This window comes from Anser anser, assembly GCF_964211835.1.
Source record: "Anser anser genome assembly, chromosome: 16".
NCBI classification, from domain to species: domain Eukaryota; kingdom Metazoa; phylum Chordata; class Aves; order Anseriformes; family Anatidae; genus Anser; species Anser anser.
Window position 1 is genome coordinate 7,883,886 of NC_139737.1, and position 23,748 is coordinate 7,907,633.

Here is a 23,748-nt window from a genome sequence, read left to right on the forward strand (position 1 = left end):
ATAAAAATAAGTGCTTTTGTTTTGTAAAGTGAAATCTTAAAATGTGTTAAAAGTTTAGATCTTTAAGAAATAAAATGTATTCACGCTTTGTAAGCTTTGTTGCATGGTTGTTTTTTTTGTTTTTTTTTTTAATAGTAAACAGCAGGCAATGTAGAAAAGCATAGTAAGAGAGAGCATACTGGCTCTGGGTTATAGCAGAGGTCTCTGATTCAAGGTTTACTGCTCTACCATGCTTTCGTGAACCTTTTTGTGACCCCAAGCAAGTTACTCCCATCTCACTATTCTTCTATTTCCTCTTTCTGTAAAATGATATTAATAGCACTTCAGCTGCAGAGCAGGTTTATTGTACATGGCTTAATGAATGTTTGTCTCCCTCTGATTGAGATTCTTTCCTGCTGGAGGCAAGAATTTTAAGCAGGTTGATTAAATATAAAAGGGCTCTAACTCTGAAGCTGCTATTAAAAGTAGAAGGAATGATTTCTCGGGGAATTCTTAATTTGATGTCTATTAGAACTGTCTAAAACACAGCAGCTTCAGTTCTTCTGTTATTTACCATCTTTAATTTTAATCCCCATGGGAATTCTGCTGGGGGGTGCTCTGACTGTTGAAGTGATCCAAGACACAGCCTTGACAGACACTGCTAAACCGTTATTGCCCTGAGGAAGAGCAAATCACAGCAGTTATGTGGTCAAAAATGTGTGACTGTATGAGCACTACATCTGGAGTTCTTGGAGTTGCAGGAAAAAATGAGTGTTTGGCCAGATCCAATCCCTATCCCGGAGGCACGAGGCTGTGATATTGGTGTAATGCCTCTGGCATGAGGGCTCAAATGCTGCCAGAGGTGCGAGGCCTCTTGGTGGCTGCAGGGAGAGCATTCAGCAGCCCATGACAAGATGGATGAAAAAGGTTGTGCGAGTATGAAGCACTAACTAAATTGGGCCAATAGGAAATGCTGAGGATAACTTCAGTACATCCCAAAAACTCTGTGGAGAGCAGTGTTGTACCTGTGTTCGCACATAGCTGAAAACCCAGAAAGATAATAAAAATCTTCCTTGTTGGAAGAGGGTTCATCCTCTTCCTTTAGAAGAATGCTGCCAAGAGATATGGTTATATACTCCTCTGTGTTATTTTCTCAGTGATGGCTCTTTCCAGCAGCTTGTGACTTCTACTTTCTGTTGCGAGGGACTTGGATGCAGCTTCATCCATCAGTGCACTGTGTGCTATGAGCTGGGCAGCCCTTCTATTGCAAGAAACACACAGATACAGGTCTTGGGGCCCTGTTTCTATGGCTTTCTGTGCCTTATGTTGAACTGTCTTTGGACAAAATATAGAAAGAGTCCTAGAAGCAGGGGCCCAAGCCCAAGGGCTTGCCCTCCTCAGGTGGCACCTGCAGAGCTGTGGCAGCCCAGGAGGTGAAGCTCTGGCAGCATGTGGTTCCCTGGGCTTGTGTGTTGTACAGCTCATCTTGGCACAGCCCATGTTGCAACTCAACAGCTGATTTCTGTATCATACATGGAGTTTCTCCTCTGAAAAAGAAGCTGTTCCTAGCCCTTGTTCCCTACTGTAAAGTTCACGGCTGATTCCCTAGCATTAATTGCATCAATTATTTATCTGGTCATTTTCTTTCCCCATTTCATGTTGTCACTTAGATATCTTTTGCCACCGTAAATGTTAAGTGACTGGTCCTGTTATTGCACCACTTTTCTGGGAGAAGGAAAAGTATCAGGCCTCTAAAGTGAGTTCTTAATCATCTCTTCTCATCTCTTCTCATGAGATTAGTGTGTAGCTCACAGAAGAATATGAAGTAGGCATAGCATGAATTTAATTTTATGCATACTACTCTTGTGTATTTTGCAGCTGTGGGCAAGTAGGATCTCCAAGAGCCAGGCTGCCCACCATGGAAGTGGTATGTGGTCACTCCGTTCACCCTCTGCTCAACCCAGCAGCATGCTCAAAAAACAATTGTGTTAATATTAAATTTCATGCATACCCAGGAACCTGCTACAGGAGCTGAACACAGCTCTAACACTTCTGAGAATTGTACTTTATAGGTATTGCATACTCCATAAGTATGCCTCCATAAAAATAAAGCCATCTTTATCACAGTAATTAAAGCATAACTATGGGATCCTGTCTTGCTTCTTTGTCATGAAAGTAGGAAATTGTAAACACTCCTTAAACTTTCAAAGAAAACATTAAGAAATTCCCTAAAATCTAAGCATTTAAAATGTTTTCATTCCTTTCTGATATCAGTTCCCTTTGACTGTGAGATGAAACAGTAAAGGTTCTTAAATATGCACATACAGGCTGTTTTCACACTTGTATATAGTGTTCTTCATAACTAATGACTGGCAGCAAATCAGTTTTTGTAGGGAAGTCTTAGGGCCAGATCTCCTTCAACTGCGGTTTGTACAAGCACTGAATCACAGCAGACTGCACCTCTGACTGTAACACATGTTTAGGCAAGGAGTTAGACTTAATGGTCTTCACTGGATTCAGATATTTATCACAAAACTGACCTACAGGCTTGACTAAGCAATTTTTACAAGCAGCTGTATGAACTGAAGTTAGCAGTTATATGAATTTAATCTCTCTTCTGTGCATATGATGAAAAGCTTGGCAAGAATTTAGACAGTAGCTAAGGCAGATCACCATTGTGGTTAAGGGATTATATAGCTGCTGCTGGTAGCCAGAGACAAAAGATGTGATGTTTTAAGTTAGCCCAAATAGAAACCACAATGTTTCCATTATTATACAATCAGGGCTTAAAGTCCTTGCCTTTCTTCCTGATGTGTTAAAAGCAATTACACTGGTTAATAAAATTCAGGGATGAGTTTTGTTTTGGAGTGTGTGGAATCTCTTTAGAAATCTGTATGATGTAATTTTGCTAATATCTGCAACTTTATAACAAGAAAACAAGTTCACAGGTTTCTCATGTTAAAAACAGAATGGCCAACAGAGGCTCTATAAACCAGGTAAAGGGAGGAATGCCCAAGGGAATGTATAAAGGAAGATTTTGCTTTGGGAGCGACAGCTTTAATACACAACACACACGTGGCCAGCAAACCTTCCATTTTTTCTACTTCTCTTTGATTCGGTGACCTCACATTTACTCCTAAGCCTAATCTTCCTCTCTTGTTCAAGATATCAACTACAGAATAAATAGATCAATGGGGGGAGTCAGCGTGATGACATGGGAGCAGTGCTTAAAGTGGCGGGATTTATAGGTGGTCAACGGAGGCAGATATACAACACACTGGTGAGGACGTCGGCAGCTTTTATACCAATGGGCTGGGAAGGCAGGAACTACAATGCACCTATGAACCCCCAATAAAGCAAGGAAGTGTGTTTTCTGTCCTCCCTCCTTAGGTATACAAAAAAATGGCAGAAATTACTGAAATCATCTTCTGTTATCAAGCCTATGAAGAGAACGGTCTTGTGCAATAATCCCTGTATGCATCTGGAAGGCTGTTGTTTTACAGCTGTGCAGAACGATTACCATAAAGTCTAAACGGTGCCAGTTTTGTTGGTTTGGATTCCAAGTAACAAATTAGATTCAGTTCAGTGAGAAGACTTTTGAGGTTTTAAATGAATTCATCCTTTACTTATATTTCTGAATTAAAAGTAATATGTTTTTTTTTTTTTCTGTTTGGCAAAGAAGCATGTAGTCAAACAGTTTAGTGTCAGCTTAATCCTTCTGACGTTTGAGAGTCATTCATTTAAGAAATCCTCAGGTTCTTCATACCATGCTCATGTAACGTTAGTTTAACATTAGTATCAAATCTCCCAATAGAAATTGGGGTTTCATGGAGCTTTTGCTATGAAAGAATAATAACAATGATCATTCCTTGAAACTTGACCAGAATCACATATTAAGTTTTGGATGTACTAAAAAAAATCAAATAGATCTTACCTGTCATTCAATTCACTTGAAATAAATTGTGAGGGTTGCTCTGGTAGCCTAATTCATAGCTTTTTTTTTTTCTTTTTTTCTCCATTACATTTTGGCATGCTTAGGCAATAACACCAATAATCAACCCCAAGTAAAAAAAAAAAAAATTAATAAGTTATGAAACTACGTTCTGTTCTATCTTGCCTGTTTTGGGGATCTTTCAGCATCAGTGCAGAACTGCACATACAGAAATGTATGCAAATGGACTCTGGACTTTTTTTTTTTAACTATCTTCTTTCCTTTTTTTTTTTTTAGGTTGTCTACAGAGGTGTCAGAAACTATTAAAAACAAATTTAATTTTTTTACCATCCTTTACCTAGTCTTCAATTTTTCAGACATGAATAGAGAGGTTGTGCCTTCTTAACAATTGTAGTAGATGGTTAGAGGCGAACTGCACATCTATGAAGACACTTCAATACAAGTTTTTGTTACAGGTTTATTAAAGGCATGTTTTCTGGCACATATCTTTAGAAAAATAGCCCATATTTGTAGTTTTCCTTGCCTATATGTATATGTATTTTAGTTGCTGTTTTCTCTCTAACTATTGCATTCCCAATCACTTTTCTTCCATCAGAGGAAGCAATCAGAAAAACCTGTCATTGCCCCTCAAGGTTTCTTCTTGGCTAATTGGAGTTTTTGGCTCTTTATCCTGATGATTAAAAGAACAGCTGAGTGGAAGTCAGAATGCATTTACAGAGCTGGCACACCCAGCTCTGCTGTTTGGTTTACTCTGATTAATTTAGCAAATGAAACTCCTGTAAACTCACATAACATTTTGCCTATACAAAACTACTGTTGCTATATAGTTCTAAGTGAGTGTTGGGTAAACTATCCTGTAGATAACTAAATCAGTATAACAAAAGCTTTTGTTGAAAAGTGGTTTTCTGTAAAGTAACATTTTGTGCTGGGGCATATAGATTGTATGAAATGGAACAGCTCTTTTAAAGAAGCTGCCTTTATTTTAGTGTATGAGAAAAACAACTGTTACTGTTTACACTCTTCAATCAAGGTAAGCATGTTTGTCTAAAGTATTACTACAGCTTGGCTTGCAAACACTTCAGGATTGCTTACCATTTTTCTATATTTAGACTACTCTGTGAAATTGTCTTTATCAAAACTTTTGAGAAAATCTTTAACAGAATCTGAGGAACTTGCCTAATTTATGCAGCCATCTATTCTCCTTCTATTGATTCCCTCCATGATATATGTTTATCCTCCCTGCCTGTGAAAACCTAGAATTAAAACCGAAGCATTTCTATTTTATCTCTGTAATTGCTGGTAGAAAACAGATGTGATGTTTTTTTGTGAGTAAAAGCCATAATCTGTTTAGTGAGCTTTAAAAACAAATATCTTGTGAAACCGAATACAACTCTATCCCAAGTGTGCAAGGCAGAAATTTCCAAGCAGACAGAGACTTACTTCACTGCGATTTTTTAGAAAGTGCTTTTAAAGATCTAACCATTCACACACCTTTTGTAATGAAATAACACAAAGTGAAGCAGCCAGCTCCTTGGGTTTGAGAGGAGAGAGTGTTGGGGACGTGGTCCCCACATCAAAACTGTCCTGGAGAGATCAACCATTGATGATTTAAATCTTCACTACTTTATCTCTTTGTTTGCTGCTTGGAATGCTATTGATACCTTCTTTGTCTTTGTAATTGTTTTAATTAGCCACCCAGCATGGGCCCCTGACAGTGCTTGTGATAGAGTATTATGGACAACCCAGCAGGACAGTGAGCCTGTTAACATGAAACACAGACATTATGGCAAGCTTAATTTCTTTTATTTGTGTCATTTTTTCCCTCTCTTCTTTGTGTGTGTGTGCATGCGTTATTACTTGTAGAAGGAAAATAACTTCCCAAGTACTTTGCCATTTAAGGGGGAAAAGAAGCGTGAAAACACCATCACAAATATTTCTCGGAGATTGTACAATTAAAGCTGATATTACCACATATCATTTCTGGAGTCAGACAAACAATGAAACGTTGACCATATTGATTAGTCTTTTCATGCGTCATGTCTTCAGCAATTAGACCGATATTTATGTCAGTTACTGTACTCTCGACTCTGCAAATTTCTTCTTAATTATTATTTTTTTGGCTCTGTGGCAGTATTTGTTCTTGTTGACCACATCCTTCTTTTGTAAATGGAAATCTGGATGTTCAATTATGATGCAGATCTGCAACTCATTAGCAGTAAGCTTTGGTACTGTTGCCATTTGAAGACAGCTCTGTCATTTAACTTGTGGGAACTTTTGGCAACGTGTATGTTCTGGGGAAAAAAAAACAAAACCCCAAAGTTCGTTTTTAGAGGACTGATTCAACAATGTCAAAACCTCAAATCCTTCCGTAGTATAGATTTAAAAAAAATAATAATAATAATTTTGTGCTTGGAATAGCGGGATGTGAATAGAAAGAGAAGTGCTTCATGAAAGCACAAGTTTCCTTTGAATTTAGTTTGTTCAAATTAGCCCAAGGTCAGTCCCTGCCAATTATTGCCCCACTTCAGTTGTTCTCTGGACATTAATAAAAGCATCTGCTTTATTAACCAGGAATCTAGATTTGCACCTTCAAAGCAAGGAGTTTTTGTTGTTGTTGTTTTCCCCACTGTGCTGAGTTTCTTCCTTGTTAGCCTATTTGTTTCATTTTGTCAGCCTCCTTGAAAAATATCTATGATAAAGTATTACTTTGTGACTTGATGGACCAGATTGAAATCACTCTCCAATGTGGAGAGCTGAATGTAAATCCTAAACGCCTGGGAGTTCCTATGTTGTGTTAACCTAAAGGCACTGCTTGTTTTCAGTGTTGCAAACTCTTGCACTTTTTCCACATCCCTCAAGCACAAGGAAAAGGTGTGCAGCGGGGGAAGGATCCAAAGGGAGCGAGGGGTGTTTCTTAAGGAAGATTTCAATTGTGACTCTTTTGAAGAGAAGCTGAAATACTGCCTGTAGTGTCCAGTGCAAGCAAAAGGGAAACTTGCATGGAGGAAAGGAGAGGGAAGAAGGGGCCTGCAATACCGAGGTTTCATTTCAGTGTTCATTGTACACTGAACTGAAATCTTGAAATCAAAGGATATCACCCCAGAGCAGAGGGCAGCACAGGAAGCATATCTGCTCCTTCCACAGTTTGCAGCTCAGCATTTGGAGGTGAATTATCCTTTCCTATTTATGTTAACATACCAGCCATGGTGGTGGGCTCCGAGCCCTGGTCCAGCTGGATGGAGCAGCAGCCAGAGCCTTTTTGGCTTCTGTTAGCGCTGTAAGTCAAATGCATGTTGGCCAGACCTCCATAATAAAATATTTGAGATAACCTATTTACATTGGGAGGGTTAGAAACCTCCATTGTCATTAAAGTAGTGAAGAAATGTCCTTTATTACAGCAAGATGACAAATAATGTTGCCTTACATCCATTGTGAGGGTTCCTTTACGAAAGCAAGCAGGAAGATATTCACTGGGCACATTTGACCCATCCTCAAGCTAATCTAAAATGTGATAATGTTAAGTTTCTCTGCATCACGGCCCCGTTTCCTTTGCTGGCAGATATGAGGGGAAGGAGACCTCTGTAGTTTTTCTCAGCACAGCTCACTTGCACTAGTGGGGGTGGTGTATGGCGGAAATTAAGTTGTCTTGAGATTTGGTAATTTTTATTTAAAAGGCACAAGCAGCGTATCAGCCTTGTCACAGATTCCTTTTTTCACCTTGGGCAATTTACACAGCCCACCGTGTACTTTAGCCTTCTCCCCTATAGTGTAGATGCCGCTTTTTGTTTTTCTAGATTGTTATAAGACTAAAAAGCCACTAACAATTGCAAAGAGCTCAGAGCCTGCTTTAAAGAAGGCTGTTGGGGCTGAATAGAAGGGAACTGATAGTATCTCTGACTCCAGTACTTAGCCATCCTTTACAGTAAAAATATATCATCTTTTTATGTCTGTTTATGTCTATTTGTCATCTTCAAACAGAAACATTACTCTTTCGTAGCATATGGAATAGCTGTGGCATGTCATGCTTGCCAAACTGAAATCCAAAGTACACATGGTATTTCAGTATTTTAATTTGAAAAAATAGCTACAATTGCAAACATCTTCATTCTGTGAAATTGTTACTCCTGCAAACTTTGATTTTTTGAATTTTTGAAGTCTCCATTCTGATTACTTTGAATTAGGATGTGCATTTATTTGCAAGCATCAAATGGCAGTGCTAATTAGACAATTACACTTAGGTTTTGATTGACTCATTTCTTTATCTAGTCATGGAAAAGGGATGCACAAGTTACAGGTACAACTTGGTGGTTAGTGCTTTCTATTTCCCCAATACTGTACCTACTATTTTTGATAAACCTGGCTGATTGTAATGTAAATATTGCAATTTATGTGATACCATAAACGCAGCTGGCTGTAGGTAGCATGAGTTCAGCCATACCATTGCTTTAATTAGCTTGGATTCAAAATTACTTATTCGGAACCCACAGAAGTCAGTGATCCTTCTTTCACTGGTCCCACCTCATGGGTGCTGAGGCTGCTTGGGGCACCTCAGCTCGTGCATTGAAATGGAAAATTGAAACTGCAAATGGAAATTGAACTGCAAGGAAATAGTAGCTTCATCAGCAGCCCATTTCTCCATCATTTTCAATCTCACTGCTGTGTGCTGGCCCCTCTGGTAGGTCAATACAGTTGCTAGGCTGTGTTGAGAAGCAGCTTGAGGAAAATAAATTGGCCTAAAAAAGTGCCGATTTTTTTTTTTTTCTGTTTGGACCACTTTCTTGGTAGAGTTCACAGCACAGCTGAATGGGAGGGATGGAAAGATGGAGGGCAGGGCCAAACGTGAGGGACAGTTGAGATGACAATGCCACCATAAACTGTTTATCCTTGCTGAACGGTTTGTGATATTGGACCAATGTTTAAAGTGGACATCCTTCAGGATGCCCTACAAAGTCAACAGGAAGAGATGGGCACCCTCGGAGAAAGTGGCTGAGCACCTGAGTTAAAGGCCTACTTTGAAAATGTGCAAGCAAAACCAGAGCAAACTAAAGCTGAAGGAAATACCTTGCACTCTAAAAGCGTGAGGAAGGAGGCAGAATTTGTCCAGTTTAAATGAAGTTTGATGTACTGTTAGGAGACTCTTAAGCTCTGTGTGATTAAGACAGGGTCACTGGTCTGGAGACGATTTTTGGTTCAGAACAACAAACTTTGCTCACTGGCTATTTACTGGATGATGAAGGCTCCTCTAAAGCACCAGTAGAAAGGGTTTTTTTGTCTCTATATCTGACTCATGATTTATAAATAATAGCTGTGTTTACAAATCAACAATGAGCAGAACTCTCCTGGGTAAGCAGAGACAGTTTAATTAGTTCTTACTCAACAATTGGTAGGCAACAAAGGCCCATCCCAATGCCAGTGGAAAATACACTTTGTCTTCATGGGATGCCGGATTAGCAATCTGATTTGACCGCTTTGGATGAGGAATTCTATTTTTGTCAGAAAACTTGTGTGGGAAAGCCTTGGAAGTAACCCATAAACTCCAGACATTGGCACATATTAACCTAGCCTGAATCATCTGGGTGACTCTTCTCCTCAGGCAAACTCACTTGTTGTAGAATTTAATAAGGGAAATAATATCTTGTACATCATGGCTTGAAGTCCTCTAGTAGCAATAGCTACTAGAATGTATTTAATCTTGAATGCCCATTTTTGTACTGATTAATGTTCAGGCCTGTTATTAACGACCACACTATGTGGGCTCCCAGTGGCCAGCTGCAGACTGGGGCCATCAAGATGCCCTTCACAGGGCCATATGTGGGGGGGAGCCACTCTGGGATGTGACATGGTGGAGTGGGCAGTTCCTCTCCACCTTGGAGAAACAAACAGCTTGAAAGAAGCTTCCGTGGCAGAGAACAGATTTCTTGTTCTCCAAGCAGTGAGGAAGCTCTTGGTAAACCTGTTGGGCAGAATGGATTTATTTCTGAAACAGGAGTAATACATGACATAGCTAAAGCTATTAATTTCTTACACAAGAATTCCTGTAGTAATGCATTTACCAAAAGGCAGCTTGAGTGTAAACAACTAATTGTAAAGGCTGAGTGATTATTTTCTGGTTTTCATTTTGAACTAGATGGTGAAATGTTTACATCTCCTATAGATATGATTGATGTGGAGAGCAAACAAGAAAAAATCTTTTACTGGGTCAACAGGTTACTTAGAAATGTGTGGAAAGGTTAATCCCAAAGCTTCTGTCCTTCTTAAGTGACCATTGTTATTTATGTATTCATAACCCTGGAAAAATCATAAAGACCTTTCCCCCCACTCCAGGAAGTTATACTCATGCATTTACCTGTTACAAATGACTAACTAAAGTAATCCACAATTTTTATGACCTCTCACTGCACTTTCAAATGAGGTTTTTTCTTTGTGAGAGCTTGGTGAGGTATTACTTTCTGCTCAGGTGTAACTGAAATCCTGGGTCATCTATTCAAGAATGTTGTTGCCTACAAGATATTAATTGCTTCTCAAACCTTAGAACTATTCCAACTTCCAAAGGTTAATGGAGCAGATAGATTTAGGACATGTTCCTAACCACACAGGTTATCCTCCCTTCCAGAAATATGACACTTGCTGGAGATGGGTCATTCATTTTTATTGTTTAAAATGTAACGAAGCATGGCATTTATAATCTGCTGGCTGGGAACATCTTACTTGTGAAAAAAGAGGCCACAGTATACGCTGCTTTTATGGATGCTAGCACTTCCACCTCTGTTCCCGTTCCTTGGAAACTGGCCACAGAGGCACGTGTTCTGGTCAGTGTCTGGTTACCCTTGCAGGGCAGGCCTGGTGTGCCCAGCTGGGACACTGGTGCCCACAGCCCTTTCCCCACTAGGTGGTTCCCCAGCCGATGAGAGCTGCAGAAGCTGGACTGATGAGGAACTCAAAAATGTACAATAAGCGAATATGCCAACGAGTTAGTACTAGTGAAAAGTAGCTAATTTAGCTCTGCAGGTACTGAATGTAGTGGCTTGTCTGCTTTGTTTATAAGCGAAGTCCTCCAGTGTCGATGTTTGTGAAGTTCCCAAGCTTTCCTGGAGTAGCCTCACACCGGACAGTGGTGTGCTCTGGGTTACATTACACTTGGTTGACACAAGCTTGCTTTTCTCTAGTGTAAAATATACTCTGCTGAAATTTGGAGTGTAATGTTAGTTTCTTTAAATATCAGTAGGCCAGGACCCTTGAACTCTGCGCCAGACGACACTCTTGAACAGCAACAACAAATTCCTCATGTGAACTTCATTATCCACTCCTAATTTTTAGAAGTTATCTAAATTCTATCTATCATAAACCTTTGGCAAAACAACTGCTAAGTTTTGATAAATATTTGATAAGCCTCAGGATTTACTAGGAAGATTCATGAGGGTCCCCTCATCCCTCCCACACACACTATAGGCTCTGGAATTCTCAAAATATTTGCACAGGTTGTGTGCAAGCAGTGCGTGTGGACACGTGGCTGCCCACTGCATGGATAACCTCCAGCTTCTTGTCTTTGTTTAATACCAACGGATGCAGTATTTTGGCTTGCCAAATTCTCCAACCCACTGTGTACTGAAATAAGATTGGGAAGGTGAAAAAAAGTTTTGTATTAGTTTAAAACCATATTTCTTTGTCCCAGTTGATGTTTTGACTAGTAAACTTAATCTGTGCTCCATGCGAAATAATAGAAATAGTTTACCTTCTGTGTATGTCAGTGAAGTCAGATAATTTAGTAGGCTGAAACTGTGATATAAAATACCTGTTTAATAACCTGTCATACCTGTTGTTATAACAGGTTATTAAAAATAATGATTAAAGATATTTTCAGAATGATATGGAAACAAGAGAGAATCTTGCTCTTGGTTTGGGAGAGATCTTTGCACGCATTCAGCATCAGTTACCATCCCAGGAAAGCAGTCAAATTCTGTGTAAGAGCAGGTGTCATCCAAACTTTTTTCTTTCTCTTCTTGATGAAGGCCCAGATAAAGACTTCCCTCAAGTCTGACAGTTATTTTTCTTGGGAGCTGCTTCCAAGCCTTATGCTTCAGAATTTGATCAAGCAGAAAGGTTGTCCAGCATGTTTGACTGCAGTGCCTCGGTGCACTACAGGCTGCTTCACAGGTTCTACCTATCTTGAGGTAGAAGCAAGAGTTTTTCATGTGTTGCTCATTAATTCTCAAGAATATTCAATGTAGTCTTACTTAGAAAATTTATTTTTTGAAGTTTTTATTTAATGTATTCAAATTTCTGAATTTTGAGTGTATTCACCTTTTCCAAGCATCTTAAAAGATTTAGGATTACGTTAAAACTCCATTTCTGTTGCAATAAATAATGGACTTAGAGAGACTCTTGAAGAACTTGGATCCAGCACTACAATTTCACTATAGATCTGTTATAAGAGCCTAAAAGCTTTTGCTGAGGACTGCCTGTCCTCCTGGCCAAGGACACTAGGAGTGGGAAGACCACAGGGATCTCAGTTTCCCATAGGGCAATACATGATATTTAATACGAAAACCTAACCTGGTAGACTAAAAAGCTGAGTAATACATTGCAAAGTCTGAAGGGGGAAACTTTGCGTCTTCATTTCAGTAATATTGGGGATGAAATGATTTTAATACTTAGGACAAATAGTAAGTGGGAGGTCAGTAGATAAAGAGATGAAGAGCGCTCAAAAGGTCAGCACATCTTACTGTGGAGCCAGGAAGAAAGTAGATGAAAGAGATAAGAGTGCTAAAGAGTGAGATGTTTGCTGGCTCCTGATACAGTACGAGCTGCCTCTACAGCTGCTTGAAACATAGCCCCATCAGGGTAGTACAGAGTTACATAGATCACAAGAAGAGAGCAGTTGTTTAACAGAATTTCTTCACTACTGCATTTGGATTAATTGAATCCTGTGCAAGACCTTATCAGGAAGAGCTGTCAGCAAAGAATTCCAATAATCCAATCAGGAGGTCACAAGTGCAAGAATAAGTATCTACAAATCGGATTGGGAGAGCCAAACCTGAAGCCAAGCAATATTCCAGAGATGACAGAATAGATGATTTCACCACATTGCTGATATAATTAATGGAGATTGATAAGTTCATCACAACACCCACATTTTGTTTGTTGTGCTGGAAAGGTGGTAATCTAAAACTCTGACAAAAAGGCAACAGAACAAAACAAGAAGAGTAAATCAGGTAAAAATAGCAGCTAAACAATTGTCTGTCATGTTAGATATGTCAAAAATTATGACTATCAGATATTTTTAAGTAGGTGGGCCCCATGCTAACCACAACATTAAGTACAAAGATAGAGTGGTAGATGAGTTAGAGATTATAATTAAAAATAATAATAATAAAATAATAGGACTGTGTCAAATAGTCATTTAAAATCAACAGTTACTCTGCAGTTTAGATATTTATGAATATTGTATCAAACTATTCTTGGGAAGGAAGAAATATTTCAAGTGGATGACTCAAACCTTAGTCACTTCTCACAGCTCCTACGTGTTTCCTGTTGTATATATCAGAGAAGTCACTTATTCTGAGATATTTTATATAAAAATAAGGCTGTCCATAACTGAATGAAAAACAGTAAATCCAACTTTTCCCAGTCTGTTGATGCAAGGTGTTTTGTTTTTTCATATAGAAAAGGTTAGTCTCAAAAAAGAAAAGGCAAAGTGTGCTCAGGACCAGGTCGTGACTAATGAAAGCAATGTGAATTGTGTGTATAATTTTTGGCCCAATTGAAAGCTGGTATTCAACCAGAATGTGGGGATTCCTGGCTTGAAAGGAAAGGAGGATAAAAGCTCTCTGATTTGGAGCAACATTAGCTCCGTGAATTACCAAGGCGTAAGAAAATGCCATGATATATGCTGTGAATAGGTCTTCCCTGACCTATGTTTGTTGAAGCAGTATAATGTGATGTTCTTTAATTTTATGACTACAGATGCAGAAACTATAAACGTACACCTACACGTTGTTTGTTTTATTTCTGTTTGAGTGTTGCAAGATAGTAAAATCTGCCTGTGCCAATAAAACAAAATGAACCAAACATGAGAACAAGGGAAATATGTTAAGTTCAACTTCCCTCTCACAGGGAGAAACTTTGTGATTTAACCCAGTGTGACTGAGGGGTGATTTGGTCCGTTGCTGACTGCAGAAAGGTTTTCCTGATCCAAGAGGTGCCTCTGTATTGTAAAACCTTGTATTTCTAACCTTTAACATCTTTCCAAGAATACTGTCCATTGCTTTCACATCATTATCTGAGTTTAAATACCTCTGATCTGAGCTTGTTCTTCCTTAATCTTTAAACCTTGCTTAGTGCTACCTTCATACTTAATCATTCTCCCACCTTGCAAAGCATTTGGGGATCATTCCGATGATAAATTTCAGCTTCATCAGCTACTGACCCACATACGCTCTGCAGCCAGACTGCAACCGCTTGTCCCTGTAGGTCCTGGGGTAATGGTATAGTTAAAGAGCAGCTGCTGGCATATATATGCTCTGTCATCAAAGGGCAACTGATGTCCCACATTAACCAAATGGACCTCTAAGGAATTTCAGTGATAGAAATCAACTTTCCTTCCCAGGAGAAATTATAGCACATCTGCTTTATCACGGCTGGACACTGCGCTTATCCTGACAGTTGTCTCATCCAACACTACAGCTGTGCCTATAGGTATGGCACTGAGGTTTTGACAGTACACGGGGACCTCCATTCATCTTGCTAGGATTCCCCATGACTGTCAGAGATGTTTCTCTGTGTGTCACCAATAAAACAATGTGGTTAATAACATGTATTTATGCATCTAATGATTAAAAATAAGTGGCAGTTGAATTTAAAATGTCTTTTTACATGTCGACAAAAATGCATAAAAGAAAATAATCTTGTGCTTGGTATATGATTAACCTGTGGAATTTACTGCAGTGGATATTACTGAGGCAAATAGTTTAGTAGGATTTAAGGATTAGACACATGAATAAGAAGAGCATTTGCTAGTTACCTTTTCTAGATTTGAGAAAGGTAATTTCTTCCTGGTGCAATTTGATACATAAGGTGAGCAAATGATCACTACATAAGGCTGGGTAATGTTTTCTCCAGCCCATGATTCCCGGCAGGTCTCCAAGACAAAGGTTCTTCCTTCCTGGAGGAGGAAAAGGTATCAATGTGCTTGTCAATCAGGCAAAATACTGTACTGGGTGCACAACTGCTCTCTTCTGTTGAGGGATTATTTTGTGCCTGTGGGTCAGGTCAGGACTATTTCACAGCTCCAGCAGTTCAGGGGTTTGCCCTCCCACCTTTTCTTTTTCCTTTCATAATTTCAGAAAGCCTGACAGTGTGGCCAACGCCCTTCCTCAACGCTCATTATAACTAATGGACAAGCCTATTTATTATAAAGTCTGTTAAAGAGTAGTTAACAAGCCCTGATTTCTATTTAACTGTCACTCTGTAACCTGCTTAAGAGCAGAGCTGCACTCTAAACATAATCACCTCTTAATGCTTCTTATTTATTTATTTAGAGCCAGTATAAACACCATAGGGCAAAACCTCGGCTGATACATCAGCGCGCCCCCAGCAGCAAGGGTCTGTTGAAATCAATGGGGCTTTGCTGATTTACATCCCCTGAGAATCTCCACATAAAATAAATTCCGTCCAGGAGGTATGAGATACATGTATATGCAGAAGTCAGATAAATTGGTGTGTTTGTGTGACACACAGCCGTTTCAGGGTCAATGGTATGTACAGAAATCAGGGTTCCTTTAAAAGAAAACTTAACGACTAATCCAACTTATTAAACCTGATTTATGTTTGTTAAAAAACAGTCAGGTGACAACTAACTGATGCATATCTTTATTTGCTTTGGTGTAATCCTGCGTTTTTGTTTTGCACTAGTAGATATGATGTTTCACTGTTTTAAGGTCAGAGTCTAATTTCAGATGTCACAAGAAAGGTAGTGTACTAAAAAGCACACTGCAGCTTTGTGTGCATGCAAAGAAAAACAGATATTTTGCAACACCGAACTTCTCTGCAGTCACGGTAGATATAAACTGTCCTGTCAACCTTAAAAACAACAAAAATACCTTTAAATCAAGAACTTGCAAAATGTTTTTAAAGCTGTCATCCTAGCCAGCCAAATTTTTAGTAAGTTGCAAAAGTACTAATTTATTTATTTTACTTGTTGATGTTAGTCTTCAGAAAAATATGTGAAGATTTTGTTCTAAGGGAAATGAACGTGCGTCCAGTTTTGGGGGGCCATGGTCCATGACGTGCACAATTAGAAGTGTAAGTTGAAATAGGTGGATTTCTATGAAGTAACATTACCATTTGTATATATGAAGTATCTTGACTAATTTTTCTGCTGCTTCCTCCCCTCCCCCAGGAAGAAAAGACAAACGGAAACTTTTGACATAATTATTTTTGTGTTTTTAGTGATATAGCCCTGACCCTCAAAACATGACTACTGTACTATGACTTATTATAATGCCGTGCCATGAAACACCTCATAAAAATAATGTTATTTCCTCTGCTTTCTTCTGGACCTTTACAGGAAAATTGCTCTCAGTCTGCTTAAATCCTGTTACTTTTCATAACAACCTCCTACAAATAAAAGCAGCGTAGTTAGCTAGGTTGACATGCACAAAACAGAAAAATAAGGTAGAAGTTTGAATTTTTTCCCCGTTTTGTTTATTGCTTTGTCACTAACCAACAGTTGGAAGAAAAAAAAAAAAGTAATTGGATGTTTTATAATTTGTGACCATTTAAAAGAATAAATGACCTGAATCAAAGGTCAAAGCCTTTGTGCTTTCTGCAGTAGAGAGGTTTTTGTTTTGTTTTCCCCTGAATCTTGTTATACTGGAAAAAAAAAAAAATGAGGCAGACTAAAATAAAAATCTCCCCTGTGCAGATTCCCTCCCAAAGACAATTCGTAAAGGATCTTTAAAGCTTCTGATTGAAACGCCTTTTTCCTTAAAGGTTGCAAATATCAACAACATTCCTGCACACTGTAATCAAATACTTTCCCAAAAAGCCATGGAATGTGCCATAATTTGTCAAAGATCCTCACTGACAAGTTTTTAGTAAAGTCCACTACAGCAAACCCTCCTCGGCCCCCTTGACCCACGTAGCAAGAGACCTTTGACCTGATTTGGGCCTCTTTTATGAGCTTCTTTCACTCTGACCAGATGGCTAAACTATCAAAGGTTTTTATGAGTAAAAACTGCTTTTCAAACTTGCAAGTTGTATATTTCTCTCCATGTTAATGTGAACTATCAACCCAGAGGCTTTAAATTGAAAACACAAAAGGTGCTCTGCAGCTGCCCGCTCTGCAGCAGCACCTCGCATTGTGCTGGCTGGGTGGGGATGTTTGCAGAGTAAACAGCTGATGTCCAGATGAAGACAGTTTAAGGCCAGATAGTTTAAAAAACACCCATCGAAACCCTAATAAATTATTTCTTCCCTCCTCCGCCTCCCCCCCCCCCGGATATAGTTTTGAGCCTCTAATGTTGTGTTTGCATATTCATTCACAGCTACTGCCAGCCCACCCTCTCCTCTGCGCAGAGACCACTACCGTGAGAGGCAAATTGGGACTAATTAGACCAAATTGTGTCAGAAACAAAAATAGGGAGATTACAGACTTCTCAATCAGTTTGAATTTCAGTACAAACATCTCTGAACACCTGGGCATCGCTTTCTTAAAGGCAACTGCGCTGTGGCGTTCCTTGCTGTCCGTGTGTTTTCAGAGAACCTCTGGCTCTGATTTTTGATCTAAGATCATTAATGGAGGTTTGTCATTACTGTACCATTCATCTGGTCCACATTATTTCTTTACAGAAAAGAAAATCAACATATTTTAAAAATGTATTATACTCCTATACTTTTATATAAAATAGTAATACACAACGTATATTTTACAGCATCTGACCTCCCTTTTTTTCTTTTTAACAGATATTTAATAATTTTAAAATCAAGCTAATATAAATCATGGAGGGATTAATAAAGAATAATCATACCTTCATAGGGTTTCCCAAGAGAACTAGAAATATAATCTGCTCTTCCTCTTTCTCACAGGTTTCCAACAGCTCTTTTTTTAACCCTTCAGGTTCTGGCATGCTTTTCTTGCCATGTTGTATTTGTGTTACATTACTGGAAAGTCAGATATTGTCAAAGTTGCATAAATGCACGTAGTACAAATTTGGGAACAACCTTATTTTAATATTGTTAATCAAATGTCTCTCATGAAGGGTATATCTCTAATTCAGTTTGAAATGAGGGCCTTAAATAGTTCTGTATTTTTAAAGTCTACTGTCCTTTCTCTTACTTTAAATCACAAAAGGTTTTGTTCAAATGGAAATAATGGTGTCAGAGTAGGATTAAAAAAAAAAAAAGTGTAGGTAAGAAGCGTCTGCTTAGTGAAGCCAAGGTGGCTGCTAACATCACACTCCTAGCTCGTACAGTTGTCCATGCATTCCAGAACCACGTAGACCATTCCTGTGTCTTCTCTTCAGTAGTTATTCAGACCTACTGTACTTAGAGCTGTCAGTCATGCCAGCATATTACAAGTGACAATAATGTAGAGAAAAATGTGTAAAAATTTTTTTCTCTTACCTCAGAGAAAAATTCAGCTTATCCTTACCTTCTGTCTAAAGCTTTTCACTTTCTCAGATTTCTTTACATGTGACTTGTTAATCCATCAGTCTTGTTTATCCAACCAGGTTTATTAATGACAAATGTTGCTGGCCTTGCTGAGTTATGACTGTAAACTGAAAGAATATGAGGGCCAAGGTGAAAAGGTGATTTCTTTATAACAGCTGTAATTTATCCTGGGCTTTGGCCAGGCCTTTGATTTTGGACTGGCCCTGGATATAGTATTCCTACTGATTGCATTAGAATAGCCCTCAGGGGTCATGCTGAATTCCAGGGCCCTGGAACCAGTTAGAAGAATGGAAGATGACCATATGTGCAGGGTTAGAGAATGATAATAAGGTGCAGCACAATACAAGCCCTGGTGTTGTGGAAATCCTCTGCTATGCCTTGTGCATGCTGTCATTCATACAAGCATTGCATAAGAAATGCATCCCAGCTTGGGCAAGAGGAGGAGAAAAGAAAGCAGGAAAAAAGAAATTAAGTCTCTTAGTTAGTCTGTGGGTTCATTAAATGTCTCCTGCAATGAGAAGTTTTAAGTATTGTGTTACTTCTGTTTAGATTTTGAAAGGATGGGAGAGGCCAGTGCCACCTAAAGCAGTTTCAGCAATTGTTGTTTCCAAGTGTTGCTTCTTGCGCAAAAGCCATGCGGTCCTTGTCCTGCAAAGAAGGAAGAGATGGAGAACATGAGGGCCTCTTCTCTGGTTTTCACTTACTTTGGCAGTCCTGAAGTCAGGTTATGTCCTGTTTTATTGCCAGCGCTTGTTTTAGAGACAGGACCTCAGTTTGTCTGGAGGTGATCCTCTCCATCCTTCCCAGCTGTGGTTCTTCACTTGTTTCACTTCTCATGGAGTAAAAGGAAAAAACAGTTGCATGTATTATTGTACTCCTAGTTTTCCTAACTAGGGGCTAGGGCACTGTCTTGGGAGTCTTGCTTCAGCAAATATTTACATATTTTTTATTAAGCAGTCACAGGTAAGTTACCACAGGAACTTTCTTCATCTTTTAATGGTCCATTCTATGCAATAAAATCATAAGAAACTTCAGGAAACATGTCTGGGCTCACCTGTCCTGAAGTCAGCTGGATTGCAACTTTGTAGGTGCAAACAGATGATTACACTGCCCTAACAATTGTACAATTCAATGATACATACTACCATAGACAAGTTTTCACAGGTGCAAGATTGCCTTTGAAGAGAGATCAATCCAACCTCTTAAAGTACAGTTTTATTAACTGTTGACAATTCCCATTATTTTTCAGGCATGGCTGATTACACTGTCACTTTTGGCAAAAGCTAAAATAGCTCGTGATCTCTGCAGACTTCAAAGGCTTTGGAGCAGGGCAATACTGTACCTGAATTCTACAAAATGCATCTGGTGCCTCAATGAGGGCAAAACTGTTAATTGCAGGACTATAGGTCTAGGTCTCTGGCTACGTCCGTGGTACCGCTAATCCCTCTACCTGCCAACCTGTCATTAAGTGTCGAAACCATGATTTGCAGCCATCAGACATGCTTGCCATGACTCAAGTGACCACTTTCACATGAGATCAGTATTGCAGTCAGTCTGTATTATGACACTTCATTAGCTCTTCCTTGTATAGGCTGCCTTTTAGCCTCTGCAAAGTTTTATCACTGTTACCATATATTAAATTATTAATGGTCCAGACTTTACCTGCTGTCAGTGTGAACCTACACTTTCTAAGTTCTCACATAGTTGACCTTGGCAGGAAGCATCTGAACATCTTCTAGCAGTGCAATAGTAACGTCCCTTATTGTCATAGTGCATTTGTCCTCCTCCCTCCAAGGAAAAACATAGATGATGGAATAGCTTGCTTTCAGGATGGAGAGAGAGGGTTTTTTTGAGAGGTGGGAAGGAGAGGGTAAATATTCATAGTGTACTTACTGCAGTAATGTACTTTACAAAGGCATTCAAGCCTTTGGACAGTTCCTAAAAAAAAAAAAAAAAAAAAAAGGCTACTGCCCACATACCTTCCCCCCAGATGCTTTTCTGATCCTGTGAGAGGTGTCAGTAAATGACAAGACAGAGATATGAGTAGCAGAGGGAGAGCTGTACTCGAAGAGGCATGTGATTGCACGGGCAATTGCATACTTCATTTGCACAGGATGACTCTTTCAGCTCCTGGCGAAACAATTGCTCTTGCAATGTGCCAAGAGAGCAATAAACAGCTGTGGTCATTGTTTGGGCCAAATGCTAGTGGTTGTGTTCTTCACAACCAATATTTCAGAAAATGCAGCTTTGAATTCCTTTGTGTTCAGAAGGCAAAATGAACAGTAAGGCATCAATCTTCATTGGCAGAAGCACTGCAAGTCATTTGAAGTTTTGTTAAAAAGTATATTACGGCTATAGTTTTTCATCTTAAAAAAAAAAAATCTAATTCTAATGAAGAGCACTAGAAAAACAATAACCTTCATTATACGTTCCTCCTTCTGTCCTCTCCTATTATCTGTAGTACCCACAGGCTAAAGGCAAGGCAATAAGGAATACCTGAAAATTCGGAGAGTGGACACAGAATGATCTTGCTTGCTGGAAATGCTAGACAGGAAACATGTATAACTGATCCAAGTATTAACATCTCCTGTCAGGCATCATTTTAAATAATGAGATTTAAAAAATGACTCAATAATTTTTTACTCTGTTCTATCATTTTTGAGCCCTTTCTTGATACATGTTACAGTTTGTCTTTCCATCAGGCATGCAGAAAAGATCATCTTTTTCTTAACAAAAACTAAAATTTTTAATTCACTTTTGCACCAATTTCTCTTAAAATGAGGAGAGTTAACAGTGCTTTGGTACAATGCAGCTATGTTTCCAAACCATTGTACAATTAAGGTGTAGACGAAAGTACCTGAACAAGAGCAGGCCACAACTGGGATGCCAGAGCTGCAGTAGTCAGGACAAAGAGCACTGACTGACAGACTCTTGCAGCCCACGCCGTTCCTGCCGGCTGCTCTTGGTTGGTGATAACTAGTTGAGAGGTGGGAGCAAACAAACAGGGGTGGTAATTTCTCCAATTATTTCAGATAGATCCATTCAAAAAGTGCCAGCCTGCATCCTGATGTGGGCTCAGTCTGTTGAGACTTTTTTTTCCCCCTTCTCTGAATTTTGTAGCAACTATTTTAAACAGCCCTTAAAAAGAGCAGTAACAAAACTCCATTTCTCAATTCAGTTCCTAGGAGGGTTGGGTAGAACACTGAAAAGAATGAAATGAAATCCCTCCACAGGTAACTGCACCATGGGCTCACATAATGTGAAGCTGTTGTTTTATCTTCTCATCTGACATACCACTAGCCTTATTTGCAGAAAGCTGACCTTGTGTCAAACAAGATGATCTGACTGACATTTTCTATTTCTGGAAATGATTAATCTGTTTATAAAAAGTTCAGCTAAGAAAACCCTTGATGTTTCCCTCTACATTTTCATTGATTTCTTAAAGCTTGAGTTACATTTTCCATTTGTTAGAAGATGTAGAACTCATTATTCAAAGAAATGCTGATCCCGGTGCTCGGCACATACAATGACTGGACGGCTGCTCTCTTACGCTAGGGCATGAGTTACTTATCCTGAGCAGCCAGTTTGTGCCAGCACTATGACACATTTCTCCATAACCAGCAGAGGCTTTTCGTTCCAAGCATGGTTGAAAATTTCACAGTGAAACACTAACAAAAAACATTCTCTCCCTTCATACTTGTAAAAATCCCACTTGGAAGTTAATTTGTGTAAGCCTGTTGACTACACTCAAATGTTCACAGGCACAGCTGGATCTCTTGGACCATGTCCTCTCCAGAGAAACTCAACTCTTGTCTGAAGTTTGCAGTCATGTATAAAGAATGGAGCTCCTTCAGCATTTGTCAGCAACTGTAGCTTTATTTTTATTTTCATATACAGTCTGGATAACAGTCCTGTCTACTCAAAAGCCATGTGATGCCTCCTTCACCCCACAGAATGGCAGTATGTGTTCTCTTCACATTTGTTCATATTTTATTTTTTAGCCTCTTCTGAGCTATAAATACTCTCAGGATCCATTAGGCTCATTTGGACTTATTCATATTTCCTCTTCTTGTGGCATTCCAGTTCCTAGCTGAATCTGATAAGCACATTAGTCACTGCTATGTCAGCAAGGAAGAGCAATGTTGTACCTTAATATTTGTCATCGTTACCCAACACACTCATGCAAAGCAAGCTGTGAGGAATGCAGGTTTTCATGCTTTATCAGCTCTAACTAAACATCTGGTTACTAAAAAAAAAATATATATATCACTCAAAGTTAATGAAGGTTATGATTTCATATAATCCCTTTCAAGCAAAACAAATTCCATTGGAAGAATATAATAGATTGACTGTGGAACTGAATCAATTGAGGTTTTAACATCAGTGTTATTTACAACCCATCCATTTTCCATTCTAAGCTCAAACTTTGTTTTGTCATTGCCAGCAGGGCTTTTACACTTCTCTTTAAAAGCCCCCTAAAATGCCTTCATTTTGTAGTTTCTTAGAAATATAACCACTATTCTAACTGTGAGTTCAAACAAATTAATTCACTTTGCATTACTGAAATGCTGACTTAACAAAGCAAAAGAAAACACCTACATTGTTTAAATTCAGGTCTCGTGCATTCATGGTGTAGGGTCCAGCTGCAGATGAGGAGTAATATGGCCTTGTATAGCATCGCTAATCAGTTTGAAGATCTTAGCGATGTCCTGCCCACATGAAGAAGGAAAACTTAACTTCCCTTTTGTAGGTGGGAGGAACTGGGGCATGTGCTGCAAGAGGCGGGAATAGCTGAAGCTGGCAGAGCTGTGCACGGAAGGAGGCCGCCATTCCCTGGGGACATGAGGTGATTGTACTCCTCATGTGTATGTTTGTGTGCCCATCTCCCTTATCCTCCTCTGCACTGCAAGACTTTGGCCAATTTCAACCAAGTTGGAGAGACAAATAGAAGTCCCAAAGGAAGATCAGTTTCCTAAGGTTTCTGTGAGTGGAGTGGAGGGAAGGAGATGACTTGTTAGGGCAGTGTGCTGATGGAGGCAGTGGCATCTGTCTGGGTTTTCCTTGATAGAAACAGAAAAAACACATGGGGGGGGAGGAAAAGCATCTGTGTTCCCTGTGCATTTGTGTTGTTTTTAGTTTGTGGCATG

General features: G+C 39.2%; 1 long non-coding RNA gene across 1 annotated transcript; it reads right to left on the bottom strand.

Annotated features, from left to right (window-relative positions):
- Positions 1 to 3,996: 3,996 nt before the first annotated feature.
- LOC310882458 lies at positions 3,997 to 23,326 on the bottom strand. Its single transcript, XR_014572979.1, has 5 exons — positions 23,201 to 23,326; positions 18,582 to 19,249; positions 17,959 to 18,091; positions 14,952 to 16,546; positions 3,997 to 12,096 (listed from the first exon to the last, which is right to left on the bottom strand). It is a non-coding gene; the product is annotated as an uncharacterized lncRNA (long non-coding RNA).
- Positions 23,327 to 23,748: the final 422 nt, after the last annotated feature.